The sequence below is a fragment of the Dasypus novemcinctus genome, chromosome 3 (assembly GCF_030445035.2).
Source record: "Dasypus novemcinctus isolate mDasNov1 chromosome 3, mDasNov1.1.hap2, whole genome shotgun sequence".
Lineage (NCBI taxonomy): Eukaryota > Metazoa > Chordata > Mammalia > Cingulata > Dasypodidae > Dasypus > Dasypus novemcinctus.
This window is the reverse complement of record NC_080675.1, coordinates 28750704-28774440: the sequence shown is the minus strand read 5'-3', so window position 1 is coordinate 28774440 and position 23737 is coordinate 28750704. Positions and strand designations below refer to the sequence as shown.

Here is a 23737-nt window from a genome sequence, read left to right as displayed (position 1 = left end):
ACCTTATCATCTTATATTTGATAGTCAGTGAAATAGGGCATAGGGTAACCAGTAAGACTGGTTTCATGTCCTGCTTTCTAGTGGTGTGTCTTCTATAGCGAAGTCAGAGAAGCTTACTTTTTGGAAGCTTTGCTTGTTAGTAGGACATATAACCTGTGGGAAAAGACTTAATAGTATCCAATTTTACTTTCCTCCCTAGTTTTTCTGGAAACTTATTCAACAGATATCCCCATCTCTTTCTCCTTTGTGGGTTTTTCTTTTGGGCCAAACACAGTGAATGCTGCTGCTTTACAAAGTTATAATTTTCATGACTTAATGCCATGTTCTATAGAAGATCAGAGAGAATTTTCTTTAGAGACTTCCACATTGGTTAGTCCTTGCTGTTAGATTCTTTCCTTCCAAAGAAGGAAATAAGTGTTAGGGATAGTGGATTGATCAAACGACATCAAATATAAAGGCTGTTTAAATGCTAAAATGTAAAAACATTTCCCTATGCTTACATATCATCTTTCTGTCTTGATTTGTACCCATTAGCCAGATCCACAGTGTGTATTAGGAAATGCCTTTTCATTTTTCTACCATTATTCATTGGGTATTTACTACCTTCTGCCACTTTCCCCTAACTCCTCTCTCCCTATCTTTACTTATCTGGTCAATTTTACCACCTGGAGTAGGAGTGACTAAGGACTATATTGCTGCTATCATGTCCCCATCAGAGCTAAACTCAGCAAAACAAAGGGAGAAAGCCCAGAGCAAGTGGGTTTATTAAGCAGGTAGAAGTGCTGTTAGTAAGAAGAAAGGTTGGCATTGCTCAACTCCAGGGTATACTATTTACATGGACTACCATAGGAACAGCATCCCCTGGAGCTGTATAACGCAACAGATATTTGCGTGAGTGAAATATTATATTCTCTTGTTTCTCGCTGAACAATATTTTCAAAGAAAATAAATCACTCAAGAAAATCACTAAGGATAATTTGGGTTGGGGAAAAAAAACACTACTGATATGAAAAGGAAGGAATAATATCTCTAAGATTGTGTGATACTGCTCTATTCCTAGTCCTTGGCTCAATGTATATTTCTGCTCTGGATTTGTTTATTGGCCTTGACTGTTGGTTCTTTAAATTAGGAAAGAGTAGTGATGACCTGTCCCTATAAAAAAATTTCTGCCTTATAGTCCAAGTAAATAAGGATTTAAATAGTGAGTTTGTTGTGCAAGGGCTAATGCATTTTGTATTGAATAATATATAATAAAAATAAGTGTATTTTTTTTAAACAAAGAGGAATCTAAGTAAGCCCAAGTCTAGGCCATATGATAAAGATAATACTTAGTACTTTATGAATTTTAAGTTTCACTTTTCAGTACTATCCATCTGTTTGAAGAAACAGATACCTTTTGGCTAATAGCCTTTAGAGAAACATAACTATACATTAATACTATGAGAAAGAAATAAAATCAATGAGCAAACATTCTAACAGGGAATCACTGCATGTGAGCACATCAAGCTTATTGTAAAGATAGAGATTGTAAGTGGATTTCAGGGTTTCATCATGCTGGTTTTCTTAATTAAATGTGACACAATGGCTAAAAATAAAATTTTAATGCTTTCCAAATCTTATTTTTTAAAATAGATGCCTCATATGGTCATCATACATTGTATGAAATCTTAAAAATCAAGCAACATACCACCCTAAAACAGCACAATTAAAATTCCTCAGGGTCTATTTACTATTAAAATGTAAAAATAACATCTTACACCATATTGGAAACAAACAAACAAAAAGACTGTCATCTGGTTGAGGAGCTATTAGAAGTGACCAGATGGCCTCTGCCACGTCTGCTTTCAAAGCTGCCGGTAACTTTCTCACGTTCTAACAGTAATATGCAGCCATGTTAATATTAATATCTTGTCCTTGTCCTAATACCATGTCAATCTAATAGACATGGTAGGTGAGACACGGTAGGAAGATAGTTCTTGCGTCTGCTAACCTGCCTAAGACTGCACTTGCTTCTATACCTATCCAACGGGAACAAAGGAAGTCATTTTTCTTAATGCCTTGGACCCATTAGTGGAGCCTGTAAGTTTGGGAGTAAAATGTAAAATGAAATAACAGGTATGAAAAAAGGAAAATGTGATAATTTTCTCCAAGAAATGGTTTCGGGGGCAATTTTATAGGGAGTCAGTGATGGGATAGGATGTGGTATGAAAGAAAAGAGATATGCAGAGAATCCTTGTAATTTAACAACTCAGGAAAATAACAAAGGGATCAAATCATTTAGATTATTTTCATGGGTACTTATCAGGCAACTTGAAACTTGTGCCCTGTTACTTCTAGAATAGGTGGAATATCCGAAGCATTTATTATGTGGTCCTAAAATCTTTGTTATTATAAATTATTAGGGAGGTTTTGATGCCCTATAAAATAATTATCATCCTTCTAACATTTCTGGACTTGTTTATTTATGTATTTTATTTGTTTATTTAAAAATCCTTTTCTGTTTAGTAGAAAATCAATCCTTTGATTGATTCAACACCCAGTGAAGTAAAAAGGGCATGAATTAGATTTCCATTTTGCAAACAAGAGACGTGTCTTGTTCAAGGTCTCAGTGTTTGGGTCACAGCTGGGACTTTGGTCCAGGCCTTTTGATGACAAGTTTAATTCTCTGTCTGCACCATCATTGACTAAAGTCCACTTTCTGACGTTTCCAGGTAAAAAGAACAAACATAATCAAGTTACTTCAGCAGTATTCCCCTACCTACTTTTGCATAAGAATTCACTGGAGAACCTTTAAAAAATACAGATATCCAGGCACTGCCTGACATCCTGTCTCTACCATTCCCTGCAGAGAAACTGATTTGGTAGGTCTGGCGCTAATGACCTGAGATTGTGCCAAAAAATCCTCAACAGCCCTCCAAATAGGAGTCCTCATGTTTGCAATTATAATTTCAAAGGCATAAGAATTTGAAATAATTTTGTAGAGATCCTAGCATCACATATAGAAATTATTTTTGTGCCTAAGGATTAGCTTGTTTGTAATTTCCCATTCTCCTGAGAACTGCGTATTCAAAATATGTTCTGCTTTAGGCTGGCATTGTAGTTTAGCGTAAAACATATAGGACTGGATGCAATCACAGCTATTCTGTTTCCCAGCTGTGTAACTGTGGGCAAATTGCTTAACTTCTTTAAGCTCAAGTTTACTGATGTGTAAGATGTAATTGCGATGATTAAATGAAATAAAATTTCTAAAGCAATTAACACAATGCCTGGCAGAGAGTAAGTTCTCAATAAATGTTAAGAACATCTCCTTCTAGAAAGACACTCCTGGTTAATTGGTGATTTAACTCTATAATTATAGTTTATGCTTTTGTTTCTCCTTCCTTTTATTTGTGAAAAAATTACTGTCAACCATTTGGTCATGTGCTTTTATTCCTAAGCATACATTTTATTAATCCAGAGGTCCATATTCATTGAGTTTCTGGAGCAACTAGGAAATTGCTCATGGCTCTCTCCCCTAATTTATAGCAGCTCAACTTACAAAAATTAAAAATAAGCTCATGATATGTGTTTTGCCAACCCAGGCATTTTTGAAGGCTTCTCCTTTCTTGAAACCATCTCTTTGAGGCCCAGATTAGATACACTTAAAGCCCTGTAGTCTAGATCATTATCTTGAGGCCAAGGACATGAACCCTGGACAAGTTTTTCATCATTTGCATTGGTTTGTACTAATTTCCTCTAACTCCCTGCTGGTATTGATTAGATGAACCCTGTATATTCCTTGCAGTAAAGACAGATTTTAGGGAAAAAGAGGATATTTTCAAGATATGAGTTTTACTGTAACATATAACCAAGCTCAACTATTTCCCAAGGATCACTTAGAGAACCTAAAACGCTGCAGAGAGGAGGCAACAGGTTGGAATGTCCAGCTGTCACCACCCAAAGAAACAGCAACATAAAGAAAATGGTCTAAATTCTGGGAATAATGACAGAGTAGAGAAGCTTTTACATGAAAGAGAGGCAAAATAAACTTCCTTGAATTATTTAATACTCTGTAATCAATGTCATAAAGTGTCCTGGAATCAGTTCAGGGTAAAGGTCCCACTTGCTGCTGGTGGCTGCTGTCAGTGGCTGGAGAGCCACAACAGGCAGATACCAAGTGTATTTTCACTATCCTGCTCCCCATTTCTCCATTAATAATTTACTTGGCCAGTTCCTTCCTACTGCCTAAAGACAATCATTAAAGTCTGGCAGTTCTAGGGCCCCAAAATCTGTTTTATCTTTAGCTAATGCAACTGCAGGGGAGAGCCTGAGTGTTTAATAAACATCCCAGCACCAGTTTATGAAAGGGAGAACAAGTTAGATAGTAATGTATTTTTTCAGAAGGCTTTCTAAGCCAGCTGTGGATAAAAAGGTCCAATTTGTATTGAAATTGCTGACTAGAACTCAGGGAAATCCCATCTGGTTTGGAGAAGACTAAAGGAAAAAATAAAACAGAATGGAGGATGCAACACTTCAATAATTAGTTTGCAAAACATTTACCCAGTAATTTGCATGGGGAAAACACCGTGCTTAGATCTATGGAGGACTGCAAGAGAAAAGTGGAATTGCCTCTTTTGCAAGGTGGCTTCAAGCTATCTGAGGCATTGTTCTTTGACTCAGCAACCAGTTACTGAACTTATACTATTTGCCTGGCACTGTTCTAAGTACAGTGGTGGAGAAGACAGTCCCTGCTCTTATGGAAGGGAAGACTGAACATAAGTAATAAGTAAGAGTCAGCTTGTAAATACTATGCAGAGAATTATGATGGATGGTTTTGAGTTGGCAAGCAGGTTGCTGCTTTAGTAAGGAAGTCATGGACAGCCTCTCTGAAGAGTAAAATTGTAGGAGAACCAGAGTTACAGGAAGGGACTAGGCAGCAAAAAGCAAAGAAGGGAGTGTTCCTGGAAGGGAAGCTGGAGAATATGGCCAGAATTGGAGGCCTCCTGGGTCAGGGGAAGCAGTAGGAGATGAGACTTGAGCTGTAGGCCATGGCCGTATCACAGGGAACTTTCACAGGGGGTCAAGGACCACAATATTGCTTAAGGGAAACATTTGAGGATTGTAAGCAGGAGAGCAACTTGATCTGATTTGTATTGTATTCGTATTAGAGATATCTTTGGCTACATTATGAAGAATGGATTTTAGGGGATCAAAAGTGGAGGCAGGGAAACCAATTAGAAGGCTATTGCAAGGTCCAAGCAAGGGATTAGGATGATTTACACTAAGACATTGGTAATAACATTGGAGAAAAAGTGGACATGTGAGGGATTTATTGCTGATGTAGAGCCAATAGGACTTTCTGGAATACTGGATATGTATGGGGGAGGTGGGGTTCAAGGATAATGATTAATTTGGAGTTTGTAAAGCTGAGTCAAGTCCAAGAGGTGGGAAATCCTAGGGGCGGTGCAAATTTGAGAAGGGGATAAAACCCAAAGTTCTGTTTTAAACCTTTTGAATTTGTCTCTCAGAGAGTGGCGTCGAAATGGTGAGCAGGCAGTTAGATATGGGAAAACGGGATTCTGAGGAAGGTTTGAACTGGAAATCATACTCATGTAGATGCTGTAAAGGCAAAGGGCTGCATAAGATCCCCTGGAAAGTTAAGGCAGCCTAGGTCCAACCTACGGTCAGTCAAGATGGGGAGAAACGAGGGGCCCAGGCAGTAGGAGGAAAGGCAGGAGGTGCTGGGGCTAGTCAAGCTTGCGGGAAAAGTGCTTCAGGCAGAGTCTTCATTCCTGATGAGCACACGGGTGGCTTTTTATGTCAAGAAAATAAATATTTGATATCGTCCATGTTCTCAGATTTTAGTAGTGTTACAAGGGCCTAATAGTTTACAGGTAAGGAGCTATATGCATATATTGGCCCTAAAATCCACACAGAAGTAAGGAGAAGAACAGGGTAGGAGGTGCTAAGTGGAGAACTGTGAGTCCTGTTCACCCTGCTTTTTCCTTATTTCATTTCATTGAGATATTCCCCCTTGAGTAAAGAAATTAATGCCAGTGAGGATAGCTCTTTTGAATCCCACCCATTTCATAAAATACGGAGACAAAGTTGTAAGCTGTTCTATTTTTTTGTTTCAATTTGACAAATATTTTCTGAAGACCTATGGTGTATCCTGCTCTGTGCTAGAAAAACTAAAGGAGAACACAAAATAAGCATAAAGATAAGGTTTGTGTATCAAGGAGCTTATAATATCATGAGAGAAGAAAGACACTAATACCTGATTAGCATTAAATCAAAATAAAAAGAAGGATACTAATTCCTGACAATTTCTTAATTGCGTATTCTCTTTGGTGTATTTTAACCAAGTACTCTCACTTCTGGGAAATAAGAGCTAAAATCTGACCTTGACCTTCCATTCATTCATGTCTTCATCTTAACCCACAATTCTAATATCTGTTGGGAGATATGTTCCCAAGGAATTTAATGAGATTACCTCCATTGTCACTTTGGCCTTTAGTCTCTTCAGTAGCACCAAAGATCCTTGAGCTCATAGTTAATGACATATCTTGCATTTGCACTGAATGTTTTATTGTTCCCAAAATGATTTCATGTTTGTGAGTGAAAAAGGCTAACTGATATTATAAATGAGGAAACTGAGGCTCCAGGGCGTAGAGTAGGGGGCAAGCGACTTATTTCAAATCACACGGTTTGACAGATTGAGGAGCTGGGACTCACTACCACATTTGTGTGCTCTCCACTAAATGAGTATGTTCTCATAAAAACATATCTAAATAAGAACTCTTAAGAGCTGAACTCTATCCCAGAAGAAGACTGAGTAAAGTAATTGTAAAATTATAGGTAGAAATAAAAAAAGTTCACCCTTTTGAAGATTAGCTAATTGGCTTTAGGAATTTAGCAGTATTGGAGGGAGGGGGGCAAGAGTGAGAAAGCAGTAGTAAAAATCTGTTTGGGCTAGGGCTTTGGATTCAGTTTATTCTTGTTCATTTAAATCTTTAGATAGACCTAGTAAAATGCCTAGAAAAAAGTGATGGTTTTAAATGGTTCCTCACGCAGGGCAACAATGAAGTACTCTTGCGCTAATAAGCATAGCCATATATTAGCCTGCAAATGATTAAAGCGCCATTTACAGGAAATAATCTACCTACCAACATAATATTGTTGTGGAATTTAAGAGAAGTTCAATTATTCGAGTATAGAGAGGCCAGGACTCAGGAATGATTTTGAGAAGGAAAAATGGTTTATTGACGGCCGGCCGGACTCGGGAGCTTTCTGTTTGAATCCCGAGCCCGGAACAAGATTTTCAAACGTCTTTTATACAGAGAGGAAAGGCCAAATGGTCCCTTTGTTTCAGTTCTCAATAGGCTTCAATTAGCATATATCTCTTTCACATCTTAGGTAAGCTTTTAGCAAGGACTCCAGACATTTTAGATAAGCCTTGGTTTTTGCATTTCCCCTAAATACTTAAAGTTTATAGCCCCCGCATTGTTAAACATTTCCTGGGACTGGAGCCCTGCTAGTCCCCAAGGGCAGGACTGCAGCCTCTTATCTTTCCACACTCACAAGTCAAACAGCTTAGTTATTTCTGAAGAGACAAAGAGCCTTCCACCCATAGCCCACATCATTCCCCCCTTTCTGCCAAAGATTAACTTGCTAAGCTTTGGCATAATTATTGTTGGAGCTATGAGGTAGATGGCTGTTTGTTGTCTTGATTGATTATTTATCAGTCTTTAGTACAGCATCAGGACTGTTTTTAGAAGTTTAGAGCTTTTCATTCTGGACAGCAGAATCTTGGGCAGGGGCCTCCTGCAGTTATTCTGTTGCCACTGGCACTCACGTGGATTTCCAGTCAGGTTCCAGATCCATCTATTACTTTTATTTTACTCTTAAAGAGTTTACACCTTTAATTTAAAAGGGGTGCTGAAGGGAGACGATCTCTTTTCTGTAACTGCTTCCTGCTGGCCATGGGCTGTAGTCATTGCCTAATAAGGTGTAAAAACTCTTTAATTTATTCTAACTGGAGGAAGATGGATCTGGCATTCTGTACGAAGTTGGATGAAGTTTTCATATGGTTAATAAGATGTTCACTCTGAAAGAAACAAACTTAATTAAAAATTTGGAATACCCGTTTTTAAAAGAGGACACATTGGATTACAGAGATAGACAAGATTAGATGCCTATAAAGATGGCATTCCCCAAAAGCTGGTGGGAACAGCATATACGCTCTTTTTTAAGTTATCCATCTTTAGAGAGAAATTGCAACAGACACTTAGCTTTGTCTGAAGACACATTCCAAGCTGTTCAATGATCGACACTCATTTGCTTTGTCAGATGCTCCTGGTGAACTGGCACTCCTTGGGCAACTGGCTTCACTCAGGATTAGAACACTAATTTGGAAATACTCTTAGTTTTCACCTGTGGGAGTGATCAGAACTACAGAATAAAGATTTTTACACCTTGGTTTTCATTGTACAATTTCTAGCAATTTTGACTTGTTCAATAGGTGACTCACCATCAGCAAGCAAGCCTCACTTTTGCTAACTTGAGACTGGCTGAGACTGCCACCTTATTCTATAGACATGTTATTAACTGTTTAGAAAATGATTTTACCAGGAATTTAACATGTCTAATATACTTCTGCACTTGATCCAAAATAGAAAAGATAACATTACAATTATTAGGCATATATTTAGTACAGGATAAAAGTACAGCACTTAATATTAACTAATGTATTACTTAATGCATAAGGATTCAGAGTTGCCATTATTAGTTTTGAGTTTCAGGTTTGTAATACTTTACATGTTATCTCTCCATGAGAGCAGGCCATAATGCCAATTGTGCTCAAGTTTTACTTACAGTCTCCTGGTATCATGGCTCCACTTAGCATGTTCTTCAACGCAGTGAGCAAGTTGCAGCATCCTTCCAGTATTCCAGAGATTTTCCAGTATTCTACTAGCCTGGTGCATAGTGCTCTCTGGCACCATGGAACAGTGCCAGTCTGGAGGCGATATCCATTGTACACTTGGCTGTACCGAGTCATTATTGCTTGCAGGAGCTTGAAACTGCAATATAGTTTCCATCGACTTCAGGAGCAGAACCAGAGACTGATATATTTGTAATTGAGGGGTCAGTGACCAGCCTAGCCAATAACTCACATGGAGAGGCCACCTGTAATGTATACAAGGCCTGGTTCGAATGCACAAGAGTTTGACAATGTTAAAGTTTATTCCTTGTTTTATATATATTTTAAACAACTTAACGCAATACATATATCAAATGACTATTTACTTACACAATTTTACTATGAAGATAACAGTAGGTGCTTTACTTTAGTAATAGAGGAAAAATATTATTTTTCATTGTTAGAATGAAAACAATTTTTCCAATAGAATCAAGACAACTTTTTATTACCATTTACTTAAATGTGTATTTTGCAGTGGCCTTCAGACAGGTTTATTATCATGAAGTTATTTCTGCTACCAATACCAATCTAAGTTTCTTTAGTTAACAATGACTTCTACAACTAGAATTATTTAAACATTTTCAGTTTGGAAGATGTTTTACAAACTCTTTATAATTGACTATAACCACATTGACTAGACACCTCATGTTTAAATAAACTTACTAAATTACAATTACCAATGAAAGAAATTTACTCTCTATTTAAGAGAGCATATCTACAATCTTTTCCCTTTAGCCTAATTTCACCAATGTGAACTTACAATTTTCACTTACAATTTTCATTACTGTAAAGATTTTGTACATATGTTAATTTAGTTTATAAATTAACTATGGGAGATTACACTCAAGTTAAATAAAATTGAAACCATAATAGTTTATGCAAGGAATGTTCTCTTTTTCCCTTACAGGAAGCTAAAAACTTCTTTTCTTTAAGTTATCAAAATTATTAAATTAAAAGCATACTGACTACCAGGTTTTAAAACACATTACACAATTACTTAATTTTTTTAAAAATCATAACCTAGGAAAGATCTCCATAGTTTTTATGGACTTTCCTTTACTTACTGAAATTTGTTAATAGAGCCACTAATTACCTTATTTTGTTGGAAAGAAATCTCCTGAAGAAAATAAGGCTCACCAGATTGTGGAGAAGAAAATACTTTATTCTCAATCTTGCAAGAAGGGGCGCAGAGCCAGATATGGCTGGTGCCCCGAACAAAGAAAAATGACACAATTTATACCCCTAAGCCTAGCATGCAAGCTCTTCCTGTTTTTCCATAGATTGGATACTTCAGAAGTTACAGCTTATCTGAGATTTAACTTTCCCACGCAAAAGTTTGATTTAACTGCTTCTTCTATCACATTCCAACCATTTTAGTTTTTACCTGCTCCCCCCTTTGTCAAATAAGGAATAGAATTTAGTGCTGAAATGGCACCGACTTAGTTAGCTCCTTCTTGGGCATCCTTCCACTGCCCATAGGACTGGCCTAAACTGGTCTCCTCCACTGCTGTCCAACCCGGGAGTGGGAGACTGAGGCAGCAGGCCGCCGGGTTACATCAACATTTTTCTTATGTGAAAATTAACCTAATCTTTGGGTTTTTTTTTTTTTTTTTTCAATTTATGGCTGACAAAGGTTTAAATTGGGAAATTACCAGGCAAACTGATTCTTAATTCCCTAGCCTAGTAGATAGGTTTAATCTGCCACACCTAGTCTTGCCTTAAAAGCTCTTGCAAAGAGGAGGCCCTTTCCCAATTGTTTCCATAATCAGATTTCTATGACTTTTCCATCCTGCTTAGTTCAATTTGGGCTTTAAGAATATTTATAAATATAACTGCATATTTAATTTTTAACAATTTGAGCAAATAGGCAGACATGAATAGTTTGACACAACAACATGACTTTAGTTACTTTAAACTTTTCAAAGACTTTTGAAACTCTTCTTAATTTGCACTATGACCATGCAGTTTACCACAAGAATTTTCTTTCTTACTTAATGGATTGTAATAACCAAAATGTTCTCAATGCCTTAGCACCATTGTTTTAGAACTTTATATTTTACCTTGAAATTAGCAGAATTTTGGATAAGCAACAAGATTAACTTTATATATATTTACTGAGGCTATTTGAAGCCTCAGGGAGACAGACTGCTTTCTCTCATGAATTGCCACTCTTAGAACACTGACCGTCAAGGCAGGAGACTTCTCCCCCTCCACCCCCCTTTTTGATTTTGGAGATAATAAAACTCCAGTGGCCATTTAACCTTATTCTATCAGGCAGCAATTTATTTAGTTTACACTTGAATTCGTGAGAGAAAGGGTTACTAATACCAGGAGAGGAGACAGTGATGTCCCAGCTCTTCTCAATTATGAAATAACCGTAGGCAAAGGCAAAGGGTGAGGTTAGGCTTGAAGTAACCATAAACAAAGGAAAGGTTAGTGTAGAATTTACACTTAAATAATAGTTTCAGGCTAAATTCACCCAGCTATAATCTCAGTTATTGTCTTTCCACTGTTTTATAATATAAATGCATTTATAAATGATTTTAACTCTTAGTTACAGTTTTTATTAATTTTTTTAAAACCTATTAATTTTATAACACCTTTAAATACCTTTCATTCAACTTATAACATATTAAATGAACTTAACCATTACTTTAATTTTTCCTTTAAAGTGAAAGAATAAATCTCTTGCAGTTAGTTTGAAATAAAAGGCTACTTTTCAGGATTTGATTTCTAGAACATAAAATGTTCTTTTAAAAGAGGTAAGACTCTTCTTCAAACATTGAGGATATGATGAGGTTAAAGCACAAGAAGCTATTGATAAAAGATTTTCTTTATATATTGATCTTACTCAATTTAATCATAAAAATTTCCCTTCCACAAACCTTCTACACTTTCAGTATTCATTCAGGTTCTGTCCCACACTCTACTCTTTCCAATAATCAATCATTTTATCTTAGGACAAAATCATCTTCTGTTTCCTTACCAATAAAAACACACTCCATATATCCCACATACTGAGTTACCAGGCAAACTTCTTACAACATATAATTGCCATTAATACTAAACAAGTTTGTTAAAATAATGAACTTTTCTTCTCTTTAAATACTTAGTAGCATGTAATACCAGAAACAGTTTTTTTGGAAGCAAGTTGGCAGGGGAGATTGGCTGCCGAATAAGTTTGTTATAAAATTGCCTTTTATTATTATTATTATCAATTCAGTTTTGTTAAATAATGACTTTCTGCAATTAGCCACTTAAATACCTTAAACAATGCTTTGTAAAACCTTTATATTTATACCCTTAAGACAGATTTTACCTTCACAGAACACATTCTCTCACTTAAGGTTACTACAATACCTTCTAAGAACCTGAGCAGAATGCAAACGTATTTTGGCTTTGACACCCTAAGGAGGGAAATTTACTGCATTTATTCTGATTCTGCTTTTCACCTCCTTCACTTCCCCCCCTTCCAGGCAGTCGGGTGCACAACAAACAGGAATGCGGCTTATGAATAGAAGGGTGGACTCACTGGAAAGGGGCAAGCCGCTCCCCCCTTTCCAGCTTTCAGCCAAAATGGGCAGACAGAACCTACTCAAATTTGGCAACTCTCCCAGGGACCCAGCCGCCCCGACTGGGACATTCCCAACAAACTTGGGTGTGTGGCGCGGACACAGATGGCCTCCAAGCCCCGGCAAAGGGCCAGACCAGAGACAAGACAGCAGAACATGCACAAACATCTAGACTCTTCAGCTTTTGCCCCAGAATCATTTCACCCCCTTGCCAATGGCAAGGGAGGGCTCCAGCTCAGCTGTAATTCCACTCTACATAAGGACACAACTCCAACACTAGCATTGAGCTGACACAGACAGAAGCACAAAGGTCACTAATCTGACCCACAAGTTATATATTTATTTCACCATGGCTGCCCCCACAGCCATCACAAACCTCAGAACACTTAACATTTGGTATAAAGCGAATTCATTCACAAATTAGCACCATAACAAAAGATTTCAGCTAGACTTTTCCACTGTTTAAACTTTACACCCAGACCAAGCTCCACCAGAAAAGCCGATCCATTTTCCTGTAACCAAGTTTTGTTTTCCTTAATCTAGACCAATTTCCAGGATATTAGGACTCGAACCTATAAATACCCTTCCTATTAAAATCGAGACTCCACTCCTTTAGTGGATATAAGACCAGTACCAGATTCTAACATGCAGTTAGACAAACCCAAAACACCAGGGCTTTTCCCCGGTTTTCCTCCTTTTCCCAAGCCTAGAGAGAACGGCTTCCCCCCAGCCTTCTGGGGCTACTAGGGTTCTCTCGGGAGGTGATCAGCCTCCCCTTCCTAGCAATTAAAGCTAGGGCCTTCCAGACTCTGCTCACCCGGGGAGTCTTACCTTCTTCCCTGTTCGGAGCTCTTTTTCGTTCCCAGAATCTTTCTCTTCAGACCTTCCATTGCCCCTTGATTTTGTCGGGAAGATTCTGGTGGAGCCCACATCTTTTCTGGATTAAATTTAATCCAGGGGCGCCCAGATTTGGGGTTCACCCGAGTCCTCCCGGCTTCCTCGGGAATTTGGAAGGGGCAGCAAAATGCTACCGTCTCTGGCCTTCATTTATTATCCCTCCGTGGTCGCCATTAATGTTGTGGAATTTAAGAGAAGTTCAATTATTCGAGTATAGAGAGGCCAGGACTCAGGAATGATTTTGAGAAGGAAAAATGGTTTATTGACGGCCGGCCGGACTCGGGAGCTTTCTGTTTGAATCCCGAGCCCGGAACAAGATTTTCAAACGTCTTTTATACAGAGAGGAAAGGCCAAATGGTCCCTTTGTTTCAGTTCTCAATAGGCTTCAATTAGCATATATCTCTTTCACATCTTAGGTAAGCTTTTAGCAAGGACTCCAGACATTTTAGATAAGCCTTGGTTTTTGCATTTCCCCTAAATACTTAAAGTTTATAGCCCCCGCATTGTTAAACATTTCCTGGGACTGGAGCCCTGCTAGTCCCCAAGGGCAGGACTGCAGCCTCTTATCTTTCCACACTCACAAGTCAAACAGCTTAGTTATTTCTGAAGAGACAAAGAGCCTTCCACCCATAGCCCACATCAATATGAGTGAAGCGTGTCTCTACTCACTACCTGTACTTCTTCCTTATGTCATCCTTTTTCAAACTCATGCCGTCAACATAGTCCTCCCCAATATCCATTTAGCATAGAGTCATAGGATCACTGACAGAAGAGTTGTTTCTTCAGTGTTCAATAAGCTGTGGCTTTTCTTAACATCTTCATGAAAAATCAGGAGACCCCAAGGTAAAGAGTTAAGAGCAGGAACTCTGACCTCAGGCAGCCCTTGGTTTGACTCTTGTCTCCTTGGCATACAAACCGTGACTCAGACAAGATGATGTCTGAGCTTCAGTTTCCTCTTCTACAAAAATGTAGCGTAATAGTGCCCCTTCTAGACTGGTTTCCAGGGTTAAATGAGATTATGCATGCAAAGGATTTGATTAGTACTAAGTACAGAGTAGGTACTCAAAATATGAGAACTGATGTAGTCACTAAAGATACTCAATGTTTTGGAGTTAAAACTACAATATTCTATGCCAACCCTTTAGGGATTCAGTGACATTTCTCATTCAATATTTTGTTTTGCTTTCCAGCTGAAATAAAATATATATTACAGTAGATAAATTCAGAAGTAAATTCCATTCTTGTTCTGTTCATTGCAAACTATGTTTTAGGTGCAGGAGAAAAATAAAATTTTACCTTTCCATGTCACCATTATGTCCTATAATCTCTTAGATTAACAAACATCCCATCTAAAATACTGTAAACCTATCTTCCATTCCCATGTAATGACCATAATCTCAAACCCCCAAGCCACAGACTCACTGATCACTCCACTATCTTTTCATGCAACTCACCTAATATCAATACTTTTCAAATTTTAATGTGCATAGGAATCATCAGAGGGCTTGCTTATTAAACAGAGCCCTGGGTCTCACCCACAAATATTCTAAATCAGTAGGTTTGGGGTGAGGCCTGAGTTTCTGCATTATTAGGAAGATTCCAGATGATGCTGAAGCAGATGCCCCAGGGATCATACTTGAAGTAACACTGACTGAATCGTCTGGGACTCAGTGTCCTCTGTTGAATAAGAAACCCCCATTTTATAGCTAAAACCCTTTGAAGAACATAGTCATAAACATTTGAAAGGCACTTTAGAATTTATGAGCTCTTTCACATTGAGAATCTCGTTACTAGTACAACTCTACCCTGTGAGATATATTAATTGACCAGATATTATAATCCTCATATTATACACAAGGAAACAAATTCAGAGAGATGAACTGACTTCAATGTACCAACAAGCTCGTAGGCAGTATAACCAAGGCTGGAGCTCCTGTCTCCTGACTCTAAAGGCTCCACCCAATATACTAGGTTTCAGGCCAGCCCTGGCAGTGTGATTTTAATGCCTTTTTGCTTTATGGAAGCTTACACTAGAGTGTGTGTGTGTGTGTGTGTGTGTGTGTGTGCATGTGTGAGGGGAGGGTAAGTGAAGCAGCTAAATATAATTAATATAATTAACTTGGTTATTAATTCAATAAATACGTAAATGATTATCAGTATTCTAGGTGTGAGGAAACATGAAGATAAGCAAGACACTATTCTTGTCCTGAAGTTGTTTAGCATCTATTCGAGACTGAGAACACAAATTAAGCACAATAAAGTGTTGAAATCAAGAAAATTCTGGACATGGTGTAGCATGTTCACAAAGAAGAATGGAGATTGTGGGATAGAATTACAGGCACAGGTTAAGGGTTTTGTGAAAAGAGAGAAAGAAGCCATTAGTTTAGGATCCAAATTTTACATTATATTATCTTACCAATATTTAAAATGTAATTCTAAATTTTGGAATGTTTAATTCTTATCCATCTCCTTAAGTAGGAAAAATCATTCTAAATTGGGCAAGCTGATCATTAATACAGAAATATAGTACTAAGTATGGGATTAGAAGGTGTTCTGGGCATGCTCTTCCATCTTGAAGGTTTAGTTTTTCTCTCCCTCTCTATATAATTTGCTGTCAAAACTGAGTTTGGGGACAGGTAGTACATGAATTTTTCTCTTGGGTATTTTTGTTCAGTATTAAAAAAATTGTTTAACTTTCTGTTTAAAACCAAATACCATGTATGATATAGGTTTCGTCATCCCTTCTCTAAACATCACCCTTATCAGTGAGGAAGGCTGTAAGAAGTAGGGGTGAATGGAGGGCTCATTTTGCAACCCAGACGACAGACACCTCAGAATCCCAAGATTCTATATCTGTGCACAGTCTTCACTGTCACTCAAACCAAACTGTGATGCAGAACTGACCCACTGACTCTCCCAGAAGAAACCCTCTCTTCACCCACGGGCATATAAAATAGTCCATCAATGAAAATATTTTTGTATGTTTCATAACAGGAACAGATGAGGAGGTTTACCTCATATATCTTAAGCAAAAAATCTTGAAATTATCCATTAGGTTTTGTTCTCCAGACTCCTTTCTCATTTCCTCTGTAAATTTTAATGTCTTTCCCAGGTGTTGCACCCAGCTTCCTGAGACCATCCCCTTTCCTTCCTCTCTGTTCAGCATTTTCCCTGAGAAATATAATAGATTTAACATTATACAAAGTAATTCATTTGGCCCTTCCTTTTGGCCCTCCTGTGCACAAATTTAAGAAAATACCCTCTAGAAAGCAGGGTCAGCTCTCCTAATGAGGTGGTCTTGGAACATGAGTGACTCAAGTATGCCTTTGAGCTTCTCAAACTCAATCCCAAGTGGTCTAGCAACCCATTTCTTCCAAAGAAGTCCATTCCTCAAGAGGAATTTTGCCTAGGGTAATCCCATCTTGTTGCATTTCTGAAAACATGATTTTACATTTAGACAGGGCTATTTGGACATGGTGGGATAAAAATGGTTGCATCAAAACTCACTGTTTCAAGTCAAATTATTATTATTTGTCATCCATGATATGCATAACCATACTCTACTCTTAATACCCAATAGAGATATAGATACTGAATCATGCAGTTCTTGGTAATAAAAACCTAGGATAGATAGTGAATGAAAGATTAAAATGAAACTTTGACATAATTATGAACTACTGGCATTATTATTATGTTTCCTATATGTATTAGTCAGTCAAAGGGGTGCTGATGCAAAATAGCAGAAATGGGTTGCTTTTCATAAAGGATATTTATTTGGGGCAGGAGCTTACAGAAACCAGGCCATAAAGCATAAGTTACTTCCCTCACGAAAGTCTATTTTCACATGTTTGAACAAGATGGCTGCCAACAGCTGCGAGGATTCAGGCTTCCTGGGTTTCTCTGGGTTCAGCTCCTCTGTTTTCTCCACAAGATCAGGTGTAGAATATCAGGTGAATGGCTCTGTCTCTCTCCCTGAGACTCTAGCTTCAGCATCAAACTCCAACATCAAAACTCCAACACTAAAAAGCCCCCAACTCTGTTCTTTTCCATGCCTTTTATCTCTGAGTCCCCACCCACACTTTTCCCAGAGGAAAAGATCAGTTTACAAACATAATCCAATATTTCTTATTGGAATTCATCAATAGTATTAAACTGCTACAATATGTTAGAAACTCAACAAGCTTTGTGAATGTTAACTGATGGACTTATACTGTAGAAAGGTATATGCACTATTTGGACTGTGTTGGCTTCATTTGAAACTATGGCTTCCATGGGTTTAAAAAATATGTGTATTTTATTTGCAAAGTGACAACCATAAATTTTGGTATGTTCAGTTTTTCAGACCAATGATTTCCAGAATGTAAGCGGTATCCTACTTGTAAGAGTTTTAAAACAATAGGAAAATTATTCAGTCAAAATCTTAGGGGATCAAATTTCTGATATATCTTCCTCAAAACACATCTCATTATCTGGAAGTATGTATGCACTAGAAGTATCTCATTCTTTGAATCTCACACTTAGACCAGTTATGTTTCCTACTTTTAAAAATTGCCTGAGACAAAAACAGCCCATCTGAATATTACCCAAACTAAGTTTGCTCTGAGAAGTCATCCGATGCCTTGTGAGAACACATGAGCTTTTATAGGTTCTTCTTATAGAATAAAACTCAATGATAAAAGTATAATTAGTCTAAAAATTTTAGCTAAATGGCAACAAGGGTTTTTATTTTTCTATGTTATTGGGATTATTTTTCCTCTTCCTTAATCCTTCCAGCTGCCCTTTGTGAAGTTCCCAGAATAATGATTAATATTATTAAACCAGAGACTAAAAATCTTGGTATGGACTGACCCATGGGGACACATTACTAGAAGAATTTTAAAATAAAATAATAAAAGGACTTCCCATAGGGGGCAAAATTATGACTCATCCTTTCAATTTATTCTATTTGTCAAAGTCTCCCAAAAGAATTCTCAGGAATAATTGGAATTGGCTTTCAGGATTAGGTGCTTTCACGTGTCTTGCCTTTGTGGTTTGCCTACCTGGGTTTCCCAGTCCTTGGTTGAACATTAACTTTCAAAAAAGGGATAAAATATATTATATAACTGTAGTGATTGCTTCCAGTAGAGGCAGAGGCTATTTCTAAAAACTCTTTTCCAATGTCCCTTCCACAGTATCTTCCTCTCAATAGACACACACACATGTTCTCTCTACTTTTCTCAATGCAGCTTGAACAGAACATTTTGTTTCCCACATTGGACTCCGGAAGACTGACCCAATTTTCCCCAATGTACTTCAAATAAATCATATTCCTTTCTTGATTATCCTATGGTTTACAGATATTGATCCTCTGCCCTTTGTAGGAGAGACAGGTTTTTCCCCTACTACTGAAAAAGAATTGGCTAGCCCTCTATTGATCAGGGTCATTCTCTTAGCAATATATTGTCACCTGGTCAGGTTGGCAAAGACCAAGAACACTCTTAGGGAGGAATGTTAATCAAAACTTCTATATGTCTTTCAAAATATGCCTTCTATGGCTATGAATAAATAAGGGATATTTCCTAGAGCAAAAAACCCCTACCTCCTCTACTCCTACCCCCTACACACATGCACACACATGCACATGCTTTCTCTCTTCTAACTGGTACAAAAGCTTTGGGCTGCCCTTTGCCCCTACTGGAAAAGCAGAATCAAGTACCTCCCTTCTACCCCTTAATCGGTTTTGTCTTGCTGACCTCTCCCCAACCCTAACTTGCTGTTCTGTTTCTCTATTTTCCCTAAATGCAACTTACTTTAAGCATGTACTAGCTTGATTAACATTCCTACAGTTAAAAAGTGTTAGAAAATAACCCATTTGTCAGTCTTAGCCACTTTCTTCTCTTTTAAATGTCTACTTATGACGTACATCCAGACTGCACGCCATTTTTATATTTTTAAGAAACAAAACCAAAAAAACATTTTTTTAGAAAACATGAAAAATGTATTTTTAATTTTGGCTATTATAAAAAGAAAGGGGAATAAATAAGCTGGAAAAAACAACAACAACAAAGTATAAACTGTCCCCTGACTGCTCTGTCTGTTGCCTCTTCAGCGTGTGCATCTGGTTGTTCATCTCTGAAAATGTGTGAAATATTTTTTTCTTTAAATTCTTTTTTTGTTCTTTTCTCCCTTCTTGTTTGGGAATTAAGTGCTTTTTGTATTATATATATCTATCTATATATATATATATCAATGTGTTTCTTTTTAATTGTTAGATCTCTATCTTTAGATTTGGTTTTATCCAAACTATCAGAAAAAAAGTTATGAATTGTTTTCTGCAATTTTTCCCCACTCCCTCTTTAAATGTGGAACAACTTCAGCTGCAGAATCCCTACATCCACATTTGTTTAATTAGCCTGGTCTCATTGCAACTCACGTACAGCCTGGGTGGCATGGGGAAGATGGATGGAGTTCATTTTTTGGTTCTAAAATGGGAAGTGATTGGTAACCCAGTATATGGGCTGCCTGTACAGGTTTGCCCTTGGTCAACTCTTCAGACCTCTAAAAATGCCCCAACTCTAGATGTGGCTGTGAGGCTGCCAATGAAGTTGTTCAACTCAAATGCATAAATCTAAGTCTCCTTGTTTTTACTTTTAACCTTTTGATCATGATTATTAGTATTATTATTTTATGTATTTTTGCTATTTTTAGTAGGAAAAAAAGTTTAACTGTTTTTAGTATTTGAAAATCTTTAATAAAACTGTAATAATTTTTGGAGTAAATTGCATGTTGAAGAAGTTGCAGCTTAGGGTGTGTGAGATTGTCAGTGTTAGATTTCTGTTCTTGATTTCCGTAGATGGGCATGTGTAGGCTCATTTGTTTTTGTATATTGCCCATCCCTTCCTTACAGCCAGAAGCTCTAATGCAGCTAGATCACTCCGTGCCGCCCTTACATGGACATGGCGACTCACTTACACATTTACTCCCATCATCTTCATCTCCTGTGTAGTACACTCATAGATACAACCCTCCCCTGTCAGCATCTTTCCTTCCCATACTCCCTCCTTTCTTTAGCATTGTTAAAATTTATGTGCTATCATCCATTCCCTTAAATTAAAGGAAGTCTAAAACTTGTCAATGCGACAAAAATTTTTTAAAAAAATGTATCTGAGAACCTATAAATGCAGAAATTCATTCAAAACCCTTTAGATTCATAGATTTCCTTAAAAGGCAAATTACAAAAGTAAACAGGTTTTTTTTTCCAAATTTTTTGTAAATCATAGCAATCTGAACTATTTGAAACTGAAAATTGATGCCCTCCGAAACCCCCCAAAGTAAAAATTTGTTAAAGTGCAGATTTTTTTTCTTTTCATGTTATGTGGTGTGGATGTATGTGTTGTTGCCTCCCTGTATCATTCTCTGTTGTAAATTATTATATTTGAGAAATTAGAGATTTTGCTCAAAAGTTTTTAAGAAATGACAACAACAACAAAAAAGCAAGTTACGAGAATGTGGCAATTCTATTTGTCAAAGAGCATTCTTACACAACTTTCTTTTGTAAATTTTTCTTTCATGCCAAAAAACATGCGGGCAATTTGTTGATGTAAGTTGACTATAAATCAATATGGTATGCTTTTTTTGGTTTAAATTATTTTGTCTATACTGAAATGATTTCTTTCTTTGTTCTCCAGCACCAGCCTCTATTTTTATTTGCTTTTATCTTTCTTTTCTTTCTTATGTTGTGAATGCCTTGCTGATGTTATTTGCCCTCTTTCACCCTAGCTTACTTTGGCTATGAAATTGATTTTATGTTCTAGTATATGATTTTGAGTACTATGTTAAATATTTTATTTCATTTATAACTATTTGCTTAATTTTTACTGTTATGTTTTGTGCTGAATTGCTTTAAATAACCAATATGAATTCTACTCTGGAATGAAGAGGGGTGGATAAACAGTTCTTACCACCCAAAGCAAGTGTAGTCTCTGTCTGAACACTATTTACCACCAACTTTAAAACCTTGAAATAATGGTAGACTCTACAGTGGGATATTAAAATTGGTTACTGCTTATGGGAGACCTGTATCCCAGAAGAAAATGAGTTGAGTTCACTTCAAATATTATCAGTAGTAATTACCTTCTTATTTAATCCCTTAAAAAGCATTCAGGGAAATCAGCCCTTTAAGTTACTTGCCTTCAGCAAACGGGAAATAAGGTACTCTCAAGTGACTATGGTAGAGTTTGGTTATCCAGGAATTATGCTATTACCATCACCACAGCCTACAAAATTAATTGTACTGAGAAAAATTTATCAGGAATCCCAGGTGTTTTATAGCATTGTTTTCTAATATCAGTGGCTTCCAATTTATAGAACAACTACAGGCAAAAGTGTACAGAGAGCCATACACCCCCACCTATACACACATATACCCATACATACACATATACATTCTCTATCTTTCTCTCTATTTCTCTCTCTTCCTCCCTCCCCCTTAATAACTGGCATTTCTTTCAAGGATTTATTCAGGTAAGCTTTAAAATGTTCCTAAGATTCTACCAAGAAGAAACATGATGACTCCAAATCTAAATTTTTACTTAGTAAATACTGCAGGTAGGTACCACCACTGTGTGTGACGGTAGTGTGAGAATATTCCTCCACCTTCAGGGTACTTGGATCAATGCTCCTTAAGCACTTTAAGACGCATAAGATCGGTAAGAAGCACTATATCGTTTCTGAAAAAAGAAGTAACTTGTTTCACATTAATTTTAAATTTTAGTGTTATCTGAAACTGTTATGGAAATATCAAACTGAATTGTGGATAATTGATATATTTCCAAAATACCTGCTTTAATGAATGGGCTCCCTCTAGTTTGATTTGTATGACTTCATATTTACCATGATTGATAACAATTTAGTTTAAAACTAAGAATTTCATAAATGGATACCATTTTATTTAATTGTGTCAAAGCTTTCGTTTTGGTTGTACAAGTAATCCAAAGATCGATTTGATAAACTAACATTAATCATTTAAAATACAAACTCTTTGAATTATTATAACTCATCCCCAAATTCTGTATTCAAAATAGTCTCAATAACCTAGATCCTATATTATTATACTTCTACTTTAGCATAAGGCCACTACATTGAAAAGATCAAAAGAAAATGATTCATGACTTAAGTGTTAATAGGCCACACATATTTGTAGGACTAATAATACTAATAAATAGCATTTCTGAGTAACATTAGACACTGCCTAATGGTTAAAATGAACTGTTTTTTTTAATCATCACATCAATGTTTTGAGGTAGACTGTGTTATTATTACCATTTTACACAGAGTTTGAAACTTTTGATCAAAGTCATAAGACTGGTAAGCAGCAGAGCTGTGACTGTGTGACTCTAGAGGCAAAGCTCTTAATCAATTTGCAAATGAAATTCCCCTTGATGCCCATTAATTTACAACATGTAGTGATATCAAGGGGCTGTGGTTCATCTTAACTGCGCACATGATAAAGAACAGGATTTGTGGTCTTTCAAAGTCAAACTCATTTCATACAAATCCAATTGCTTTGGGAGAAAATTTTTAGGTACGGCATTTTCCTCCTTTTCTCCTGCCTAAAAATTGTCATCATATTGAAATATGAGTTTAAGCCACACTGAGACACACAATTTTTCTGGACTCTTTTCCCTGGATACTTGCTGTGGTTGTCCATGTTTATTTTTTCTGAAAGTAGATGGAGAGCAATTTCATGGTTACAAACATCTAACACCATAGGGATATTTGTTACAAATATACACTTCTGTGGCCTCCAATAACTAAATGACTCTCTTTGAACAACTACTTTAATGGAGGGGAGTGGATTATTTCTCCCCAATTACATGTGAATTTCCAAGCAGAGAATTAGGAACATGCAAATGAGACATGAGGTAAAGAGCCTGAGTATACACAAAAGAAATTCATGGAATTGGAGCATGATTTCCTCTCCCAGAGTTTTCCTCTTCAGCGTCACTGCCTTGGTATTTTTGTGACCTCTCAGACTCAAACATCTCCTGAGAGGCAATGGTTGGAGAGCCACACTGAAAGTTCATGCTGCTCTACTTATTTTATTAGATGACCCACTACATCCTCCATCACCTACAACATTCTCACAGTTCAGAAGAATTCTATTAAATTTTTAAAACACTGTCTTTTTCAATGACAGAGAGCGCCTTTTGGTGAATATCCATGCTAGAGGCATGAATTATATATCTATAAATACACTCATAAAGCAAAAAAGCAAGGCACTCTTCAGGGCTAAAATAGACCTTTTATGTCCCTAGTGATCTCTCTAGTT

General features: G+C 37.0%; 1 protein-coding gene across 31 annotated transcripts in view; it reads left to right on the top strand.

Annotated features, from left to right (window-relative positions):
* The window catches only part of NRXN3 (neurexin 3), a 1657938-nt gene that overhangs the window by 1628142 nt on the left and 6059 nt on the right, over positions 1-23737 (top strand). For 12 of the 31 annotated variants that reach the window (XR_011648289.1, XR_011648295.1, XR_011648286.1 and 9 more), the window contains one exon: positions 20315-21007. The exons of the other annotated variants lie outside the window; for them this stretch is intronic. The gene's annotated coding sequence lies outside the window, so the exon portion shown is untranslated. The remainder of the gene's footprint in view (positions 1-20314; positions 21008-23737) is intronic. 31 annotated transcript variants of the gene reach the window in all.